The 18,005-nt window shown below is 44.5% G+C and overlaps 7 non-coding genes across 7 annotated transcripts; all 7 read left to right on the top strand.

Moving 5' to 3' along the window:
- The first annotated feature begins 973 nt into the window (after nt 1-973).
- Nucleotides 974-1,046, top strand: TRNAV-CAC (transfer RNA valine (anticodon CAC)). Its single transcript has one exon. It is a non-coding gene; the product is annotated as a tRNA-Val (tRNA).
- A 91-nt stretch (nt 1,047-1,137) lies between these two features.
- TRNAV-UAC (transfer RNA valine (anticodon UAC)) lies at nt 1,138-1,210 on the top strand. The gene has a single exon. It is a non-coding gene; the product is annotated as a tRNA-Val (tRNA).
- Nucleotides 1,211-1,664: 454 nt separating this feature from the next.
- TRNAV-CAC (transfer RNA valine (anticodon CAC)) lies at nt 1,665-1,737 on the top strand. Its single transcript has one exon. It is a non-coding gene; the product is annotated as a tRNA-Val (tRNA).
- Nucleotides 1,738-1,828: 91 nt separating this feature from the next.
- Nucleotides 1,829-1,901, top strand: TRNAV-UAC (transfer RNA valine (anticodon UAC)). Its single transcript has one exon. It is a non-coding gene; the product is annotated as a tRNA-Val (tRNA).
- Nucleotides 1,902-2,355: 454 nt separating this feature from the next.
- Nucleotides 2,356-2,428, top strand: TRNAV-UAC (transfer RNA valine (anticodon UAC)). Its single transcript has one exon. It is a non-coding gene; the product is annotated as a tRNA-Val (tRNA).
- Nucleotides 2,429-2,565: 137 nt separating this feature from the next.
- Nucleotides 2,566-2,638, top strand: TRNAV-AAC (transfer RNA valine (anticodon AAC)). Its single transcript has one exon. It is a non-coding gene; the product is annotated as a tRNA-Val (tRNA).
- Nucleotides 2,639-5,625: 2,987 nt separating this feature from the next.
- Nucleotides 5,626-5,698, top strand: TRNAV-UAC (transfer RNA valine (anticodon UAC)). Its single transcript has one exon. It is a non-coding gene; the product is annotated as a tRNA-Val (tRNA).
- The last annotated feature ends 12,307 nt before the right edge of the window (nt 5,699-18,005 follow it).

The following is an 18,005-nucleotide window of genomic DNA, read 5'->3' as shown; positions in this document are numbered from 1 at the left end:
AACAAGTAGAGGAGTCTGGGCATCACATTAATTTTAATAGTGTTGACCCTACCCAGCCACGTGACAGTGAGCCGGGACCATCTGCGGAAGTCGGACTGTATAGTGGAAAGGAGCGGCAGGAAGTTGTTGGCGTACAGCCGGGAGTGATCGGGGGATATCCACACTCCTAGGTATTTCAATTTAGTATCGCACCATGCGAAGGGGAAAGCCGCGCGCAAGGAGGTACTGACAGCATCTGGCACATTAACACCCAGGAGCTCAGATTTAGACATGTTGACTTTGAAGTTGGAAAGGTCACTGTATGTCGCGAGCTCTTGCAGGACAGAGGGCAGGGAGATGCGGGGCTGGGCCAACGTGAAAAGGAGGTCATCAGCATACCCCAATACCTTATGGTGGGACCGCCCCACCTGGAGTACCGAGATGTCCGGGTTCTGGCGTATCGTCTGCAAAAGGGGTTCCAGTGATAAAACAAACAGCATCGGTGAGAGGGGGCAACCCTGTCGGGTCCCAGCAGGAACATGTTTTGTGTAGAGTTCTTTTTCTCATGCATGCTGTACATCATTTAAAAAAAACACCTACTCATTTCACGAAAATCCCATCATTGCACCATGAAATCACTGTGCCGTTCATATCATTTGTTCAGTGTTAGAAATTGCTGAAATTCATAAAGAAAGGAAATTGAAATGATCTGTATGGGATTCTTAGAGGGTTTAAGCTCCCAAGTCAAATTCTTGTAAAGGAGCTAAAAATGAAAACTTCTTAGCAGGGTTCTTAAAATCAGAGAAAATTTAAGCTTAACTGTAGAGGGGATGTAAACATTTCACCATAACTATGTCACAGATTTTCCCTGGGGTGTAGCCTACTCAACTGTGAAGTTTCTTAGCACTTTGCTGACCCAATCCTGTAGTTTTCTCCTTACTTTCTATTAACAAATATTGTCTGAAAGCGCTTGAACGTGTCGTCTGCCAGGTTTGTTTCTGTAGTGTAGTGGTTATCACATTCGCCTCACACGCGAAAGGTGCTCGGTTCGAAACCGAGCGGAAACAGCTTATTGTTTTATGAATTTAAAACTACACCTACATTTCTTTCCAAAGAAAGAGTACTGTCAGAGAGGTGACAAGACTACTGCTACCTCAAGTTTCTGTAGTGTAGTGGTTATCACGTTTGCCTTACACGCAAAAGGGCTCTGGTTCGAAACCAGGCAAGAGCATGTTTTGTATAGAGTTCATTTTGTTATGCATGCTGTACATCATTTAAAAAAAACACCCACTCATTTCACGAAAATCCCATCATTGCACTATGAAATCACTGTGCCGTTCATATCATTTGTTCAGTGTTAGAAATTGCTGAAATTCATAAAGAAAGGAAATTGAAATGATCTGTATGGGATTCTTAGAGGGTTTAAGCTCCCAAGTCAAATTCTTGTAAAGGAGCTAAAAATGAAAACTTCTTAGCAGGGTTCTTAAAATCAGAGAAAATTTAAGCTTAACTGTAGAGGGGATGTAAACATTTCACCATAACTATGTCACAGATTTTCCCTGGGGTGTAGCCTACTCAACTGTGAAGTTTCTTAGCACTTTGCTGACCCAATCCTGTAGTTTTCTCCTTACTTTCTATTAACAAATATTGTCTGAAAGCGCTTGAACGTGTCGTCTGCCAGGTTTGTTTCTGTAGTGTAGTGGTTATCACATTCGCCTCACACGCGAAAGGTTCTCGGTTCGAAACCGAGCAGAAACAGCTTATTGTTTTATGAATTTAAAACTACACCTACATTTCTTTCCAAAGAAAGAGTACTGTCAGAGAGGTGACAAGACCACTGCTACCTCAAGTTTCTGTAGTGTAGTGGTTATCACGTTTGCCTTACACGCAAAAGGGCTCTGGTTCGAAACCAGGCAAGAGCATGTTTTGTATAGAGTTCATTTTGTTATGCATGCTGTACATCATTTAAAAAAAACACCTACTCATTTCACGAAAATCCCATCATTGCACCATGAAATCACTGTGCCGTTCATATCATTTGTTCAGTGTTAGAAATTGCTGAAATTCATAAAGAAAGGAAATTGAAATGATCTGTATGGGATTCTTAGAGTGTTTAAGCTCCCAAGTCAAATTCTTGTAAAGGAGCTAAAAATGAAAACTTCCTAGCAGGGGTCTTAAAATCAGAGAAAATTTAAGCTTAACTGTAGAGGGGATGTAAACATTTCACCATAACTATGTCACAGATTTTCCCTGGGGTGTAGCCTACTCAACTGCGAAGTTTCTTAGCACTTTACTGACCCAATCCTGTAGTTTTCTCCTTACTTTCTAGTAACACATATTGTCTGAAAGCATTTGAAAGCATGCTCTGCCAGGTTTGTTTCTGTAGTGTAGTGGTTATCACATTCGCCTTACACGCGAAAGGTCCTCGGTTCGAAACCGAGCAGAAACAACTGTTGTTTTATGAATTGAAAACTACACCTGCATTTCTTGCAAAGGTAGCACACGTTGAGTTGTTTTTGTTTTTTTAAACCATGTTTCCAAAGAAAGAGTACTGTCAGAGAGGTGAGAAAACTGTAGCCAGGTAAAGTTTCTGTAGTGTAGTGGTTATCACGTTTGCCTAACACGCAAAAGATCCCTGTTTCGAAACCAGGCAGAAACATGTTTTTTGGGTAAATCAATGTTTATTAAGGTTTTTCAGTTTTGTGGGAAGAGGCAGGGGGAAGGCTACAGAAAATCAAAAGAATCAGAGGGGGGGGTGGAATAAGCAGGTACGATTGACACTGTGCAGTGTACAGATACCACGTCGAGAGAACATGAGTACAAAGGAAAATGGTCACAACATTTACATATAGCGGAAAAAACGGCACGGCAGGAACAGGGAGCTCCAGAGCAATAGGACACATGGTTACAAATACTCCTTCTCCGCAAAGACAGAGCACATGAAAAAGGCAGTGCGTAGACACTCCGGCAGTTGTTACCCAAAGGGGGGGAGCCTAGGCGTTGCGCCTACGTGCCAGAAGGAGCAGGGGCACTGGCGCCGGAGAGCAGGGGGCAACCACGCGCGCCGAGGCAGACTTCTAAACCAGGCAGGCGGGTGCTACTGATGCGGAGACTGCATGCCATGTATGCACGGTGCGGGGATGCTATAGGGTTGGATGACGGGGAAGCGAGACAAGAAAACGTCGACATCCCCTGTGCAACCTCGAGTGAGCTCAGCGCGATAACCTGCACGGACACCCCCAGCACCTAGCCTTGGTGGCATAGCCCTGGACCTGTAGGGAAGGAGGGCAGCAAGGATGTGAGAGGGAAGGGAAGAAGGGAAAAGCGGAAACAGAAAGGACAAAGGAAAAAAAAAAAAAAAAAAGGGGGGGGAGCTCGGTAGGGGGCAAAGTGACCACGTTTCGGATGGAGGCAACTCGGAGGCCGCAGCTCAGGAGGGCACGCCGTCAAGCAATGGGCGAATTTGGGGGCTAGCGAGCAGTTGCAACCAGTGAAACCAGATGCGGTTATGTTTTTCAGACCTCTCCGTGGTAGAATAGATCAATTCCTCAAGAACTGGAGTCCGCTCCACCCGTTGGATCCACTCCCGAATCGTAGGGGGGGAAGAATCACCCCAATGCAAGGGGATAAGGGCTTTCGCAGCTGTCAGAAGGTAGCGGACCACTGAATTCTTGTACCACGAAATCGGGTGAAGGAGAAGGAATTCCGGCGAAAAGGGAATGTCCCTGTCGGTGAGGGATCGAACATGGGAGTGAATGGCCGACCAATAGGGAGCTATGCTGGGACAGGACCACCACAGATGAAGCAAAGAGCAGGGAGATGCACCAAACTGCCAGCATTCATCCCTCCTATCGGGACAGAACCGGGCTGTGGTCGACGGGGGCCTATACCACAGGGCCATCAGCTTGTAGGACATCTCCTGGACCCTGTTATTAAGGGAGCAACGGTGAGTGAGCACGCAGATCTTTTCCCACTGTTGCTCGGTGAGAGTGAGTTGCAGTGAGGCCTCCCACTTGCCCTCGTGAGGTGGGGGGGGGGAACAGCCGAGAGGAGGAGGCCATAGAGGAGCGATACGCCATGAGGTGGGGGGTGAGGTCAGGGTGCACAGCGCTTCAAACCTGGTGAGATCCCTAAGGACCTGGTGTTTATGGCCCAGGGAACGAAAGAAATTGCCCAGCTGGGCATAGCGGAAGCGCGCCAGGGACGTGGGAGGGGCCGGGCCCACCAGAGCCTCCAAGGGCTGTAGACCCGATGGGGAGAGGTATGCACGGATGCCTAGCGTCCCCCTGGCGGCCACCTCAGGGAAGACATCGCCTCCCATGCCCGGAGGGAAATCGGGATTGTCGCGTATCGGAGTAAGAGGAGACGGGAGAAAAGAGACAGAGGTGCCCCGCAAACACTGAGCGTCGCCCGGGTAAGGAACTAATCGACGAGCCCAGCATGCCGCTCTCCACCTCCAGCCACCGCTTCCCACCAGAACCACAGGCCCACTCCACTATCCGCAAGAGATGGCATGCCCGGTAGTATGTACGCGGACACGGCAAAGCCAGACCACCTCTCGACTTGGGCAGGATCAGGACATTATATCGAATGCGGGGGGAGCGGGGGCCCCATATAAAACGGAGAAAGGCAGAGCGGACAGAAGCGAAGAAGGAGGGGGGAAGGTGTATGGGTAGAGTCTGGAACAAGTAGAGGAGTCTGGGCATCACATTAATTTTAATAGCGTTGACCCTACCCAGCCACGTGACAGTGAGCCGGGACCATCTGCGGAAGTCGGACTGTATAGTGGAAAGGAGCGGCAGGAAGTTGTTGGCGTACAGCCGGGAGTGATCGGGGGATATCCACACTCCTAGGTATTTCAATTTAGTATCGCACCATGCGAAGGGGAAAGCCGCGCGCAAGGAGGTACTGACAGCATCTGGCACAGGAGCTCAGATTTAGACATGTTGACTTTGAAGTTGGAAAGGTCACTGTATGTCGCGAGCTCTTGCAGGACAGAGGGCAGGGAGATGCGGGGCTGGGCCAACGTGAAAAGGAGGTCATCAGCATACCCCAATACCTTATGGTGGGACCACCCCACCTGGAGTACCGAGATGTCCGGGTTCTGGCGTATCGCCTGCAAAAGGGGTTCCAGTGATAAAACAAACAGCATCGGTGAGAGGGGGCAACCCTGTCGGGTCCCAGCAGGAACATGTTTTGTGTAGAGTTCTTTTTCTCATGCATGCTGTACATCATTTAAAAGAAACACCTACTCATTTCACGAAAATCCCATCATTGCACCATGAAATCACTGTGCCGTTCATATCATTTGTTCAGTGTTAGAAATTGCTGAAATTCATAAAGAAAGGAAATTGAAATGATCTGTATGGGATTCTTAGAGTGTTTAAGCTCCCAAGTCAAATTCTTGTAAAGGAGCTAAAAATGAAAACTTCCTAGCAGGGGTCTTAAAATCAGAGAAAATTTAAGCTTAACTGTAGAGGGGATGTAAACATTTCACCATAACTATGTCACAGATTTTCCCTGGGGTGAAGCCTACTCAACTGTGAAGTTTCTTAGCACTTTACTGACCCAATCCTGTAGTTTTCTCCTTACTTTCTAGTAACACATATTGTCTGACAGCATTTGAAAGCAAGCTTTGCCAGGTTTGTTTCTGTAGTGTAGTGGTTATCACGTTCGCTTTACACGCGAAAGGTCTTCAGTTCGAAACCGAGCAGAAACAACTATTGTTTTATGAATTGAAAACTACACCTGCATTTCTTGCAAAGGTAGCACAAGTTGAGTTGTTTTTGTTTTTTTAAACCATGTTTCCAAAGAAAGAGTACTGTCAGAGAGGTGAGAAAATTGGACCCAGGTCAAGTTTCTGTAGTGTAGTGGTTATCACATTTGCCAAACACGCAAAAGGTGCCTGGTTCGCAACCAGGCAGACACATGTTTTTTGGGTAAATCAATGTTTATTAAGGTTTTTCAGTTTTGTGGGAAGAGGCAGGGGGAAGGGTACAGAAAATCAAAAGAATCAGGGGGGGGGAATAAGCAGGTACAATTGACACTGTGCAGTGTACAGATACCACGTCGAGAGAACATGAGTACAAAGGAAAATGGTCACAACATTTACATATAGCGGAAAAAACGGCACGGCAGGAACAGGGAGCTCCAGAGCAATAGGACACATGGTTACAAATACTCCTTCTCCGCAAAGACAGAGCACATGAAAAAGGCAGTGCGTAGACACTCCGGCAGTTGTTACCCAAAGGGGGGGAGCCTAGGCGTTGCGCCTACGTGCCAGAAGGAGCAGGGGCGCTGGCGCCGGAGAGCAGGGGGCAACCACGCGCGCCGAGGCAGACTTCTAAACCAGGCAGGCGGGTGCTACTGATGCGGAGACTGCATGCCATGTATGCACGGTGCGGGGATGCTATAGGGTTGGATGACGGGGAAGCGAGACAAGAAAACGTCGACATCCCCTGTGCAACCTCGAGTGAGCTCAGCGCGATAACCTGCACGGACACCCCCAGCACCTAGCCTTGGTGGCATAGCCCTGGACCTGTAGGGAAGGAGGGCAGCAAGGATGTGAGAGGGAAGGGAAGAAGGGAAAAGCGGAAACAGAAAGGACAAAGGAAAAAAAAAAAGGGGGGGGAGCTCGGTAGGGGGCAAAGTGACCACGTTTCGGATGGAGGCAACTCGGAGGCCGCAGCTCAGGAGGGCACGCCGTCAAGCAATGGGCGAATTTGGGGGCTAGCGAGCAGTTGCAACCAGTGAAACCAGATGCGGTTATGTTTTTCAGACCTCTCCGTGGTAGAATAGATCAATTCCTCAAGAACTGGAGTCCGCTCCACCCGTTGGATCCACTCCCGAATCGTAGGGGGGGAAGAATCACCCCAATGCAAGGGGATAAGGGCTTTCGCAGCTGTCAGAAGGTAGCGGACCACTGAATTCTTGTACCACGAAATCGGGTGAAGGAGAAGGAATTCCGGCAAAAAGGGAATGTCCCTGTCGGTGAGGGATCGAACATGGGAGTGAATGGCCGACCAATAGGGAGCTATGCTGGGACAGGACCACCACAGATGAAGCAAAGAGCAGGGAGATGCACCAAACTGCCAGCATTCATCCCTCCTATCGGGACAGAACCGGGCTGTGGTCGACGGGGGCCTATACCACAGGGCCATCAGCTTGTAGGACATCTCCTGGACCCTGTTATTAAGGGAGCAACGGTGAGTGAGCACGCAGATCTTTTCCCACTGTTGCTCGGTGAGAGTGAGTTGCAGTGAGGCCTCCCACTTGCCCTCGTGAGGTGGGGGGGGGAAAACAGCCGAGAGGAGGAGGCCATAGAGGAGCGATACGCCATGAGGTGGGGGGTGAGGTCAGGGTGCACAGCGCTTCAAACCTGGTGAGATCCCTAAGGACCTGGTGTTTACGGCCCAGGGAGCGAAAGAAATTGCCCAGCTGGGCATAGCGGAAGCGCGCCAGGGACGTGGGAGGGGCCGGGCCCACCAGAGCCTCCAAGGGCTGTAGACCCGATGGGGAGAGGTATGCACGGATGCCTAGCGTCCCCCTGGCGGCCACCTCAGGGAAGACATCGCCTCCCATGCCTGGAGGGAAATCGGGATTGTCGCGTATCGGAGTAAGAGGAGACGGGAGAAAAGAGACAGAGGTGCCCCGCAAACACTGAGCGTCGCCCGGGTAAGGAACTAATCGACGAGCCCAGCATGCCGCTCTCCACCTCCAGCCACCGCTTCCCACCAGAACCACAGGCCCACTCCACTATCCGCAAGAGATGGCATGCCCGGTAGTATGTACGCGGACACGGCAAAGCCAGACCACCTCTCGACTTGGGCAGGATCAGGACATTATATCGAATGCGGGGGGAGCGGGGGCCCCATATAAAACGGAGAAAGGCAGAGCGGACAGAAGCGAAGAAGGAGGGGGGGAGGTGTATGGGTAGAGTCTGGAACAAGTAGAGGAGTCTGGGCATCACATTAATTTTAATAGTGTTGACCCTACCCAGCCACGTGACAGTGAGCCGGGACCATCTGCGGAAGTCGGACTGTATAGTGGAAAGGAGCGGCAGGAAGTTGTTGGCGTACAGCCGGGAGTGATCGGGGGATATCCACACTCCTAGGTATTTCAATTTAGTATCGCACCATGCGAAGGGGAAAGCCGCGCGCAAGGAGGTACTGACAGCATCTGGCACATTAACACCCAGGAGCTCAGATTTAGACATGTTGACTTTGAAGTTGGAAAGGTCACTGTATGTCGCGAGCTCTTGCAGGACAGAGGGCAGGGAGATGCGGGGCTGGGCCAACGTGAAAAGGAGGTCATCAGCATACCCCAATACCTTATGGTGGGACCGCCCCACCTGGAGTACCGAGTGTTGTATATACTTCTCCTCTCTCAAACCAATACCACCAATTGATATGCGTGGAGAATAATCCGTTCTGCGTTGTGTATTAATGATAAATGTAATACCCTTGTTACCTCCTCCAAGAACTACATATAACCGTATCCCCTTTTCCAGATAATATATATGTCTAGTTCTACTAAGGTTTTCTACCTGATATTACAATAAAACAGCCAACCCAAGATTCTTACCAGAGAGAGAGCTTTAATTAGAATCTACCCAGATTAATGTTACAGCAAAGACAAAACCAAAGTTACAGTGATATACAGATGACAATCATTCATACCACTCACAAACATCCCATCTATCTAATATCTGCTGCTAAGTGTGTATGCTGTGTGGGTGATGTGCCAAAGGTGAGACTCACCAATCCAGTCTCCTTCTATGTGTTTCTACAATGTCTTTTCAAGGGATTTCTCTATTGATGTGTAAATGAGGTCCCTGTCCTCTGTTCCCAAGACCCCACCGTGTGATGTTATTGACTTGCTATGTTTCCCATGCCTATCTCCAGGTGATGCATTTCCTTCCCTCTCTACATAGTATGCAGGTGTGATATCTTCTTACAGCTGTCCCTCCTGTTACCTCCCCCCTAAGTGGCTTGCAGCTATCATACATACATATATACACATAAACTTAATCAAGCACATATTAATTACAGATATACATACTTTGTATTTACCCCAACACTCCCCCACTTGAATAAGATCCATATAGGAACTTATTCATAAAGACATATACCAACTCAAACCCAAACAGTATTACAAGAACCAATATACTGGTATTTTATATCCCTACAATTGATGCTAGCTCTAATCGTTCCTGCTTGGTGTGTGTTTTTTTCAGTTCTTTCCTCTAGAAGCAATATAGGATGAATAAGGAGCAAATTAATACAAATTGCAGGAATACAAATATTACAGAAGCAGTTCTTAATCCTGGGTGTGTGTATACATTGTAGGGGATGCTCCACCAGGGCTCTTGAAAGCTGTGTGTAATTTCTTTAGTGCTGGCTAAATTTTCTTTCACCAGATCCTGCAATTGCACAACCCTTCTATTATTTCTTTTAAATAATGTATCCAAATCTATGTTAAGTGGCGGGATTGTTTTAAATAGTGAGGGAATCATCTTATTCCAATTTCCCAGCTCCTCCTGTACCATGTTCACAGATACCTGTGTGAGTTGAATGTTAGCTCTTATGACCTCCTTACCCACTTTCATGGAGCCATAGGTGAGATTAACACACCATCCTGTAGCAGGTACCTTACAAGGTACAGTTTGTTGCCAGAGAATTTTAGATACACCCAGTGCACAGATCGTAGGGCCCTGCCCATGTACCACCCTTTTCCATCCATTTACAGTTCTGTGAAGGTGAACTGGGCAGCTCCCTGAGCTCTCCATTATGCATCCATCTGACCGGACTAGGGGTTCTAGTACACAGGAACAAAGCCAAGCATTTTTACGTCTGTCACAGCAACTGGGGTTAATAATCTTCCATAACTGGTTTTCTTTTACCACCAAGCGGGTTTGTGGCAGGAGTTGTTTTAAAACATTAGTGCCATTAGCCACGTCTAACTCACCCAGCATAGTCATCTTATAAACAGGTACAGGCTGTTCTGTCCAAACTGGAATGTCGATTAGTAATGGAATTACCTTTTTCCCTACTTTACACTTATTGCACCAACTCTGTAGACTTTTAATTTTGGAAAGGACTACATTCTGGCAATCTATGCCAAATTCCCTAACCAGATCAAAAACTAGGGTAGAATTCACAATTCTGGGCCATTCCCCTTGTTTTATTTCTTGGAGGCCTAAATTTAGATGTTCAACTAGTAGATTTCCGACTATACCACATACCATAGCCTTGGAGACATCATTATTCTCAACTGATTCTCTCAGAGCATTTACAGATATATTAATCCATTGCAAATCTGCAGCAACTGTGTGAATGTTCTGTATTGATAGATCAGTTTCGGCTAGAGTGTTAAATTCCACACGTCCCTCTTTAAGTAAAATTTGTTGCAACCCATCTACAAATTTTTGTTCTCGTGAGTTTAGATCCTCTATGTCTCCTCTATTCCAAATTGAGGTCCCCAAACTGAATCCTGATATTATATCAGTACCCAGATCCCTTTTTTCTCTCTCTCTAAAACGAAGCCCTTGTGTAGCATCCCAGAATAGATTAATATGTGCTTGAAACACCTTTTTAAACCATTCTTTCAACATTTCTGGGCAGCTCTCTGGTATATTAAATGAAGAAAAATTTAACAATAAAGGTAATGTTACATAAGACACATCTGTATAAGCGACCGTTTGTGTTGGTTGTATGAATAATCCATGCTCTGGCCAGGGGGTGGTTGTTGGGCAGTCCTGTGAGTTAGTAAGTTGTACTTTAATTGCTGAGTCTACTATAGTATGCAATCCACTGTGATTTGGGTTGCATGTCACAGAACCATCCTGGGTTAATGTAAAATTTCTTTCCAGCAGCATCTTTATTCTCACTTCCTTTGTGGTATTGGCCCAAAATGTACTGGTACTCTTATGCATATCACTCCCTCCTGGATAGCTCCAAACTGCAAATTCAGAGGGAAGGTTAGACTTAGGCATTGAAATATTACACTGTACCACTATCCATCCCCCTATAGCCCCAACCACGGTATGCTTATCCTTAAATGTAACTTCTGGCGATTGCCCCTTTACTCTTAAAGTTACTCTGATTTCTCCTTTTTCTTCTGGACGTCTTTCCTCCCTCTTATACCTATCTACTAGAATACCTGCATCTCCTGAATTTGTTTCACCTAAATTGCTCTGATGTACCCTTATTTCCCATTTATGACTATTGTCCATCAGAGTGCTAGTCCTTTCTCCTTTTATATACAGTATATACATTAAGCCTGATACAATCAACCACCATATCACTGCTGCTGTATTTTGGCATTTCACATTTCCTAGTTGAGATGTTCTTCCAGGGGTCTTCTCCATTTTCTATTATCTGGAAAAGAGAACTAAGAGAACATGTAAATATACATTACTTCTGCACATCATTTTTCCCTTTAAAGGCTTTTATCTGACACGCATGTGTCCATCTAAAATTCTCTTCCCCCACATCTAGTAAGTACACAGAAGGACCAATTTTGTCTATTACACCATATGGACCTTTCCATTTTGGTTTAGGAAATGGATGATAGGGAGCAAAATCTTGCAACATTACTCTGTCACCAATCTCATGTTCTGTTAAATCTCCTTTGGCATTAAACCACTTTTGGGTATATTTGTGAGTGCATTCATCAGTAGCGCAGATAGATTTATGCACTGTCAAAATATGTTCTTTAAGATTCTCAACCCAGGCTTCTGATAAGGCTACTGTGTCTAGGGCAGGTGGGAGAGGATTCAGTAAATGTTCCCACGTTCTCATGTTTCTCCCTAATAAAGCTTCATAAGGGGCAAAACCTGTTGATCTGCACACTCTGGAACGAATAGTTGACAAAACAAATGGCAATTTCTCATCCCAATCAGTTCCTTGCACATTCACAACCTTTTTTAAAGCATCCTTTATTGTCCTGTTCATTCTTTCAACCTGACCAGAGGATTCTGGATGGTAGTATATATGGAATTTGTGATTAATTCCTAGTAAACTACAGGTTTCCTCTATAACATTACCAATGAAGGCTGGTCCACTATCACTGTCCATAACCTTTGGAATTCCCCACCTACTGAAAATTTCTTTTACAAGTATTCTGGCTGTGTTGATTGCAGTACAATTTTTTGTTGAAAACGCCTCTACCCAGTGACTAAATGAATCTACTACCACAAGAATATATTTATTTCGGTGGGCAGTATTTGGTAATTCACCAGTGTAATCGATTTGGATACGTTCCCATGGTCCCATGGGTGCCTGTCTCATCAAAGCTCCCCTCCGTCTTCTGTTAGTAGGATCATGTCTAGCACATTCCAGGCATGATAATATGTGATCCTCCATATGTAAAGAATTTTGGGGCCACCAAGCTACCTGGTCTAATCTTTCCATTGCTAATGGGAGCTTCGGGTGTCCTCCTACCGGAGAGCCATGTATCCAAGTGAGAATATCTTTTCTCACTCCTTTTGGGGCCACCCATATTGGTACCTCATCCTTAGTGGTTACAAGTAACCCTTCCCTCAAATATAGGTTCTGGCCCTCATACTGGATAGGACCTGTTTCACAAGCTAGTTTTAATGGGCCTAGCTCCTCATCTTTTTCTTGTAGTTTAGCTAATTCACTTGCTCGTTCATAAAGATATTTCGCCTTTGCTCGTGTCAAGACAGCTACAGGCATTGACATAACAGCTGTTAACAATGGCCACTCATGTGCCACACTAGCTGCCTCCTTTGCCAATTTGTCTACTTTGTTATTCCACTGGTGTTCTCGTGTTACCTTCCTATGAGCCTGTACCTTTCTGATATTAATTCTATGGAAATTATGTGATTCCTCTTCAATAGCTTGCCACAAGGAATCATATTTTACTCTGCCTCCATCTGTTCCTTTAAACCTCATCACATTCCACCATGGAAGGTACACAACAGCTCCTTTACACACCTGGTCTGAATCAGAAACAACATTGACCTCATTGCTGAAATTTTTCATTTCATTGAGTACCTGGAAAAGTGCAGCTATCTCAACATACTGTGCAGAAACCGATTTACAGGAATACATAAACTGTTTTTCAATTTGCTCATCTTTTACCAAAATACCAGCAAAGCCTGCTATCCTATGTCCATCTTGATAAAATGAGGAACCATCAATATACCAACATTCATGACTGCAGTCAAAAGGTTGTTGCATCGTTCTAAAAACTGAATGCTGCAAATTTGTTCCTAATATCTGGCATTCATGAGGTTCACCTTCTATAACCAATCCACCTGCAAGAACACTAGGTTCTTTCAGTAGCATCCCTTTTATGTTCTCTGACAACAAAGCAGTAGTCCATCTAGCTAACCTTTTACTGTTTACATCACTTTCTTTCCATTTGCCATTTGCCAACAACACAATAGGGGTATGGTGGCTTGCTATAACAACAGTTTGTGTTCCCGTCAAGTATCGGAATTTATTTATTGCCCAGTAACAACACAAAACCATACGTGTACACAGAGGATATTTTTGTTCCACTGCAGTAAGCAACCTGGATGCATATGCTATAGGTCTTTGTTTGCCAAGACACTCCTGGGTAAGTACAACTGCTAGAGAATTGGGGCCCACATAGGGATACATCCGAAATTCTAGGTTAGGATTAGGGACAGCTAGGGTTGGAGCATTACCAAGGGCCTTTTTAAGATCTTCCACTGCTCGTGTATGTTCAAGCTGCCATTTCCACTGATCCTGCTTTAATAAATCATACAGTGGCTCTGTTAACTCGGCATATTGTGGAACAAAATCTCTGCAAAATCCAGTCATTCCCAGAAACTGTCGTAGGCACCTTTCATCTGTAGGTAAGGGAATTTTTCCAATCAGCTCCACTCTCTGTTCATTAATACTGCGCCCAGACTTCCCTATGGTCACACCAAGAAACTGAACCTGCTCTCTTCCAAGCTGTATTTTTTTTGGATTCAGTTTTAAGCCTGCCTCTCTCAAAAGCTGTAACAATTCCTGGATATCATTTTTATGTTCCTCCATTGAGGGAGACCCAATAAGAATATCATCCACATACTGAACAATCCTTTCTGACTTTGAAAATGTATCTACCACTTCTTTCATGTGAGCATGAAAAATGGCTGGGCTATCTTTGTAACCCTGCGGTAGAACTGTCCACATATACTGGATTCCTTCCCAAGTAAAAGCAGTCCTGTATTGGCACCTGGGATCAAGACTTAAACTCCAAAAACCATTACTAATATCAACCACAGAAAACACTTTCATGTCTGGAGTTATCTTACCAATAATTTCTGGATAAGCAGCAACAATAGGGGCCATGCTTTTTGAATGTCTATTCAAAACTCGGTAATCAATCGTTAATCTATACGTTCCATCGGGCTTAGACACTGGCCATGCCGGGCTGTTACATATAGACGCACCTCTTACCAATGTGCCCTGGGCTTCTAATTGCCTAATTACTCCTGTAATGGACTGGAAAGCTTCTCTGGGTATTGGATATTGTTTTTGGGCTGGTGGATCACTGCCTTCCAGCAACACCATTGTTTGCATTTTACCACAGTCCTGTTTATGTTCTGCAATGACATCCTGATACTCATTCATAATATCATTCCATTTGGGGTCCCAATACCCCCTTGCTTCCCCCACTGGTTTCACTGTCGCTGTTGCTAGTTCCATCGGAGGGTGCCATACATGGCCTGTATTTCCTTTTCCTTCCATTTTCCACAATTTTAAATTAGCCAAATCAACAACCAGTCCTTGTTCCAAACAAACATCTGCTCCAATAATATCTTGATTTTCACATACAACATCACACACCCATCTTTCCTGTCCAATTTGCATCTCCACATCACGTACAAAAGGAGCTTCAATGGAATGCCCCGTAATACCTGTAATTCTAATTTTCTCATTTCCTGGATTAACATGCTTGCTAAAACTTACAGCTGCCCCACTATCTAGCAGCGCTTGTACTCGAGTTCCCCCTAATGAAACATCAACAGTGGGCCGCCCCCAGGGATCTAAGATCAAATTCGTGAGAAAATGACAAGAAGGGGCTCGGGGGGCTCGGAATTCCTAACAATCACCTTTTTCTTTGGGGTGAACTACCTTGTTGTCTTCCACAGTAGCTACCCTTGTTTTTGCATTCTTGATCTTATCCAATTCATATTTCACATTGTCTAGTTCTTCCTGTAAGCGATCTCTTTCATTTTTAATTTCATGAAAAGGTACCCATGGTTTTAACGGTTTATCACTCTTTACCCTCCTTCCTCTATCTGAGTCGTTATCAGTTCTATAACCTCCCATATTCTGAAATCTATTCCCCCTCTGAGAATACATGCCAGACCTGTCTCTTCTCTCTTGCCCCTCTACCCTAAAAATTCTTGCAGCATCAACAGCAAAACTCTCATTTTTAATCTTTCTTCTCCACAAATTATCAGCTCTTAATAATATGTCACACATTTCTGATGGATCTGGGGTTACTGATAAAATCTCCTCTCTAACCTCTTGCTCTAATGCATCTAAAAACATTGATCTATGCATCAGCCCTCCCTGTTCAAAACCAGGATTACTGACAACCAATTGTTCCATAACTGTAGATATTCTAGCCGACAATTCATAAGGAGATTCTTGTTTCAGTTGTTTAATTTTGCCAGACAACGACATACCAGATGTAATTCCATACAATGCTCTTAAAATCTCTTTCAACATATCCCTAGTTCTACACTGCTGACCACATGTCTGTACAATCCTAACCCACAATCCATTTCCAGCAACTCTCTGCAGCACTCTTTCAATATCCTCTCTTGTCAAGCTATACATCTCTTTTACTCTTTGAAACCCACAAAACCATTGCAAAAAACGGTTAATGTCATGCTGGGGGACCAGGCCTATTTCTTTAACAATGGCATCCATTTCTTGTGGCTTTAAATGTTTAGTAACAAGCTGTATCCCACCAGTATTATCAGGATTTAACACTGTAGTTGCTGTAGTTGGGGCAGCAGGGATACTCACTGGCTTTTGTTTCAGATCATCCCATGGGTAAATAGATTTATATCCTATATCTCTAATCCCTGAGTTAACGGACCCAGGAATTTCAGGTGCAGGAGACATACTAGAAGGTGCCATACTTTCTGCCATTTTATTAAAAGCCATATTGGTAGCATGTCTGCATTCATCCAATTCTCTCTGAAAATCCAACATTTTCTCATTCACCCTTTCATTCTCCTCTTTAAGCTCCTCACACACTTTGGCCTTTTCAATTAAAGCTTCTCCAGTTGCTACTGCATACACTCTAAGATCAACAATCTTATTATTTAATTCATTATACATCTCATCATGCTTTTCAGATTTTACTTTAATTGAAACATTCAGCTCTGCCAATTTATCCTCATTTGCTTTCACAATTTCTTCCAATCTTAAACAACAAGAGAGTAGTCCTTGCACAATGCAACCTTTTCTTTTACTCTCTGACACCTTTTTTTCAAATAATGTCTCTCCCAAAAACTTCTGCAACATCTCCCATGACTGTTTACAGTCCTGTGGGATTTCATAAGGACCACCATGTCTCTTAATATAATTCAGAAGCCATTTCTTAACATTTTCAGAATAAGTAACTTTTGCATCCTCCATGTTGCATGTCATATTAAACGAACAAATCACAGCAATATAATATAATAACAATTATACTCACCACACTCCAGGCAGACTCTGTAAAGTTCTTCTGGCCAAGGGTCACGGCACCAATATGTTGTATATACTTCTCCTCTCTCAAACCAATACCACCAATTGATATGCGTGGAGAATAATCCGTTCTGCGTTGTGTATTAATGATAAATGTAATACCCTTGTTACCTCCTCCAAGAACTACATATAACCGTATCCCCTTTTCCAGATAATATATATGTCTAGTTCTACTAAGGTTTTCTACCTGATATTACAATAAAACAGCCAACCCAAGATTCTTACCAGAGAGAGAGCTTTAATTAGAATCTACCCAGATTAATGTTACAGCAAAGACAAAACCAAAGTTACAGTGATATACAGATGACAATCATTCATACCACTCACAAACATCCCATCTATCTAATATCTGCTGCTAAGTGTGTATGCTGCGTGGGTGATGTGCCAAAGGTGAGACTCACCAATCCAGTCTCCTTCTATGTGTTTCTACAATGTCTTTTCAAGGGATTTCTCTATTGATGTGTAAATGAGGTCCCTGTCCTCTGTTCCCAAGACCCCACCGTGTGATGTTATTGACTTGCTATGTTTCCCATGCCTATCTCCAGGTGATGCATTTCCTTCCCTCTCTACATAGTATGCAGGTGTGATATCTTCTTACAGCTGTCCCTCCTGTTACCTCCCCCCTAAGTGGCTTGCAGCTATCATACATACATATATACACATAAACTTAATCAAGCACATATTAATTACAGATATACATACTTTGTATTTACCCCAACACCGAGATGTCCGGGTTCTGGCGTATCGCCTGCAAAAGGGGTTCCAGTGATAAAACAAACAGCATCGGTGAGAGGGGGCAACCCTGTCGGGTCCCAGCAGGAACATGTTTTGTGTAGAGTTCTTTTTCTCATGCATGCTGTACATCATTTAAAAAAAACACATACTCATTTCACGAAAATCCCATCATTGCACCATGAAATCACTGTGCCGTTCATATCATTTGTTCAGTGTTAGAAATTGCTGAAATTCATAAAGAAAGGAAATTGAAATGATCTGTATGGGATTCTTAGAGTGTTTAAGCTCCCAAGTCAAATTCTTGTAAAGGAGCTAAAAATGAAAACTTCCTAGCAGGGGTCTTAAAATCAGAGAAAATTTAAGCTTAACTGTAGAGGGGATGTAAACATTTCACCATAACTATGTCACAGATTTTCCCTGGGGTGTAGCCTACTCAACTGCGAAGTTTCTTAGCACTTTACTGACCCAATCCTGTAGTTTTCGCCTTACTTTCTAGTAACACATATTGTCTCACCTTCTCACCTTTTCACCTTCTCACCT

The sequence above is a fragment of the Sceloporus occidentalis genome, unplaced genomic scaffold (genome assembly GCF_023333645.1).
Source record: "Sceloporus occidentalis isolate IW3139 unplaced genomic scaffold, rSceOcc1.0.p SCAF_322, whole genome shotgun sequence".
Taxonomy (NCBI): Eukaryota; Metazoa; Chordata; class Lepidosauria; order Squamata; family Phrynosomatidae; genus Sceloporus; species Sceloporus occidentalis.
This window is presented reverse-complemented; position numbering and strand designations above follow the sequence as displayed.